This window comes from Manis pentadactyla, chromosome 1 (genome assembly GCF_030020395.1).
Source record: "Manis pentadactyla isolate mManPen7 chromosome 1, mManPen7.hap1, whole genome shotgun sequence".
In the NCBI taxonomy this organism is placed as follows: Eukaryota; Metazoa; Chordata; class Mammalia; order Pholidota; family Manidae; genus Manis; species Manis pentadactyla.
In genome coordinates this window covers 183,590,142-183,594,625 of record NC_080019.1, presented here as the reverse complement: position 1 = coordinate 183,594,625, position 4,484 = coordinate 183,590,142, and positions in this window count along the sequence as shown.

Below are 4,484 nucleotides of genomic sequence, written 5' to 3'. Positions count from 1 at the left end.
GTCTACTTCACCTGTTCCTCACACCCGTCATGTGCACAACCGCACTTTGGTGCCCAAGTGAGCAGAAGTCACACAGAGTTTCAGGCGTGTGCTCTTGCATTGTGGCAACTGAGGGGATAGGTGATGTGGAGGACCACCTGGTCAGGAGAGTTGGTCCGAGGGCTTAGCGGAGTAATGGGATGCAAGTGACGGTGTCCAAGTCTCTGGAAAATGGCTGGCGGAGTCGGGTGTTAAGCACGAGGAACAGAGGCTATGGAAAGATAAGCAAGAGGATAACATTCTGTCACACCACGTGCATTTGGGGAAGGGGCACACGTATTTGTTTGCCGTCATTGCCTTTGAGGAAATGGCCTTGGGTCATTTAATCGGTAAACGCTTCTCAGAATGTTGGAAAGAGAACCCCCCGGTGATGGAGACACCCTCACAGCACGGTGGATGCGTTACCTGCTCTCCGAGTGCCTACATGCCCTAGTTGATGCTCAAAGAACAAGTCGGTATTAGTGAAGGTCAAACAGGCAGGCAGTCATTGCTACGAGGGAACGAAAAAGCAGCTAAGTGGGCAGGAGAGTCCGTGTTCATGTTCAGGACGCGAGGCCCGGGAGTCGGTGTGACACTGGGACAGCTGAGCCATTGCCAGCTGCAAAGAACGACTAGAAAGCACAGCGGTGATTGCAAAGGGAGAAGAGGAGGAGTCCGTGCTTGTGCAAGAATACCGGCGGTAAGGCACGTGAGGTCATCTACTTATCGCCAAAGGAATCCTCACGAGCGAACGCCTAACCTAACTTCTCCTTCTGAGATGTAACACTCCAGTCAGGAACAGTCGGCCCTTTCTCAGCGTGAGCGAAATGAGACTGTGGCGCTAGACACCGAAATATCTTCCAGCTGAGGAGACACACAGCAACATTTGAAAGTCAGACATAATGCACCCACTTCTTTAGTGATTCAATCTTGTGGGAGTGCAAATGATATGCCAGGCACTCTAATGAGCCCTGGGGATTGAGGGAAGAAGAGAATAGACATGGTTCCTGCCATTACAGATCCCTGAGCAGAGACCTAAAGGGAAAAGCACGACAAATAATGCAGCAAACGCTGAGGGAGCTTTCAAGAAGCAATCGGCCTTGTGTCAGAAAGTGGACCGTGGCACTGGTATTGAAGCGTAACGTGTCTCCTGCAGCAATTCTCTCTTGGTGAGGTAGAAATGTGAGGTTTGAACTTCAGGGATGACAGAGAAGGATGCAGGACCGAGGAAAAGAGCCCTTGGTAGGGAGACATGCTTCCTTCCTGCTTCTTGTTAGGGCTGAAGCCTGACAGAGTTTTCAGATTGGGTGTTGACCAGGGTCAGCAGATATACGGCAGCGACAATTTCGGATGTAGGACGTGTGTCTAAGAGAGACCATTCTCAGAGACTGAAGCGGGCCACTTGGTGAAAATGCCAGTCGAGGGCATGCGATCCAGTAGGGGAGCCCCAATCCCACTGTGGTGGTGACATTTGCGCCTTCAGTGGCAGGACTGAGCTTCCCGAGCTCCTACTCCTCTCCATGTGGATTTCGTGGTTGCTCCAGTCAAAAGAATTTTACATGTACCTTCTGCCTGATTGGGAAGCTGGTGATTTCAGTTAAAAGCCTGAAAGAACAGGAGGACTAAAGAGAATCACCTCCACTCTGACAAACATAGAAACACACTGGTCCTCCTTTCCTGGGTGGTGGTTGGTGTTACAGAGTGAGAAGAGAAGGAACGTTTAGATTTTGACACGTGTGGAGAGGAAGCTCATTTGCGGTTGCATCGGCCTAAGGGGAAACCACGCTGTCTGGAGCTCAGCCCTGTGAGGTTTTGAGGTGCTATTTCTTTGCTGTTGTGGCTGCTCCATTCCCCAAGTCATAGAATGCGCATCATGCTGGATTCCACCACAGGATGGTAGTAGTAGGTAGCTGGCTGTAGGTTTCTGGGTCACAGAAGCTTGGCAAGAGTTGCATGATCAGGAAAGGACATGGGAGCATATCCTGCTCATAGGTCAGGGCGTGTGTTTCAGGAAAGACGAGGGAGAGAGAGGAGCCTCTAAATCCCACAATCACCCAATTCTGGTGTTAAGAGCTACATATTTAACGATAGGCATTCGGGAAGTGAGTCCCAGGTGTACGCGCTGGCACATGATGGTGGAGCAGAGCCAATTAAAATGCAGCCATGGTGCTGTGTGAATAAAACAAGAGTCTCCAGAGTGATGAGCTCACATTAAGCAAAGCATTTTTTTGATTGTCCACGGTGACTGGCATGTAATGGTTGTTGACATATTTGTTGGCTCAGTCAGGGAATGCATGGTATGCTGTGCCCATTACTGACAGTATATAAAGGGCCAAGGGAAGGGGAAGACATACACACTTCAGAAACACCCTCCTGCAACCCACCCGAACGCTAATCCCTTGACAACATGTGCTCCAACTACTGTGGCAGCCTCTGTGGCTCTGGCTGGGGATACGGCTCTGGCTGGGGATGTGGCTACGGCCCCTCCTGTGGCTGGGGCTATGGCTCCCGTTATGGCTGCGGATACAGCCCCTACTTCGGCAGTGGCTACGGCTGCTGGCCATCTTGCTATAGAAGTTGTTATTCTTCTTGCTGGTAGACCTTCCCTGCCCAAGGCCTGGGAGCTTCAGAAATGACACTTCGACAGACCATGCGGAGTTGGAGATCCATGCCCCCCCCATTTTATGATCCCAGGAATTCCATACTGACAGAGTCTTTCAGCTCCACTTACCCACTGGGAGAAATGCATCTCTGTAGCCAGACGCTCTGTGCTATCATCTGACCCTTTTCCCAAAGGTTAGCCTTGACCCCTCGGCCTGTGATTCTCCCCAGGACTGCGTGGGTCATCCTGACAATACACAGATGCCTTATTCTCAATAAAAACCATCCCCAGTTTCTAATCTCCTTCTGTGTACTCGCTTGTGAATCATGGCGTTTTTGAGGTGTAACGGACTCTCTTGACGATTGGGCTTAACGTAAGTCTCTTGAGCATCGCTCAATTCCTCGAGGCGGTGCAAGCATCGCTCCCTTTCTGTGCATAAGAAATAGTGTCTACTTCACCTGTTCCTCACACCCGTCATGTGCACAACCGCACTTTGGTGCCCAAGTGAGCAGAAGTCACACAGAGTTTCGGGCGTGTGCTCTTGCATTGTGGCAACTGAGGGGATAGGTGATGTGGAGGGCCACCTGTTCAGGAGAGTTGGTCCGAGGGCTTAGCGGAGTAATGGGATGCAAGTGACGGTGTCCAAGTCTCTGGAAAATGGCTGGCGGAGTTGGGTGTTAAGCACGAGGAACAGAGGCTATGGAAAGATAAGCAAGAGGATAACATTCTGTCACACCACGTGCATTTGGGGAAGGGGCACACGTATTTGTTTGCCGTCATTGCCTTTGAGGAAATGGCCTTGGGTCATTTAATCGGTAAACGCTTCTCAGAATGTTGGAAAGAGAACCCCCGGTGATGGAGACACCCTCACAGCACGGTGGATGCGTTACCTGCTCTCCGAGTGCCTACATGCCCTAGTTGATGCTCAAAGAACAAGTCGGTATTAGTGAAGGTCAAACAGGCAGGCAGTCATTGCTACGAGGGAACGAAAAAGCAGCTAAGTGGGCAGGAGAGTCCGTGTTCATGTTCAGGACGCGAGGCCCGGGAGTCGGTGTGACACTGGGACAGCTGAGCCATTGCCAGCTGCAAAGAACGACTAGAAAGCACAGCGGTGATTGCAAAGGGAGAAGAGGAGGAGTCCGTGCTTGTGCAAGAATACCGGCGGTAAGGCACGTGAGGTCATCTACTTATCGCCAAAGGAATCCTCACGAGCGAACGCCTAACCTAACTTCTCCTTCTGAGATGTAACACTCCAGTCAGGAACAGTCGGCCCTTTCTCAGCGTGAGTGAAATGAGACTGTGGCGCTAGACACCGAAATATCTTCCAGCTGAGGAGACACACAGCAACATTTGAAAGTCAGACATAATGCACCCACTTCTTTAGTGATTCAATCTTGTGGGAGTGCAAATGATATGCCAGGCACTCTAATGAGCCCTGGGGATTGAGGGAAGAAGAGAATAGACATGGTTCCTGCCATTACAGATCCCTGAGCAGAGACCTAAAGGGAAAAGCACGACAAATAATGCAGCAAACGCTGAGGGAGCTTTCAAGAAGCCATCGGCCTCGTGTCAGAAAGTGGACGGTGGCAGTGGTATTGAAGCGTAACGTGTCTCTTGCAGCAATTCTCTCTTGGTGAGGTAGAAATGTGAGGTTTGAACTTCAGGGATGACAGAGAAGGATGCAGGACCGAGGAAAAGAGCCCTTGGTAGGGAGACATGCTTCCTTCCTGCTTCTTGTTAGGGCTGAAGCCTGACAGAGTTTTCAGATTGGGTGTTGACCAGGGTCAGCAGATATACGGCAGCGACAATTTCGGATGTAGGACGTGTGTCTAAGAGAGACCATTCTCAGAGACTGAAGCGAGCC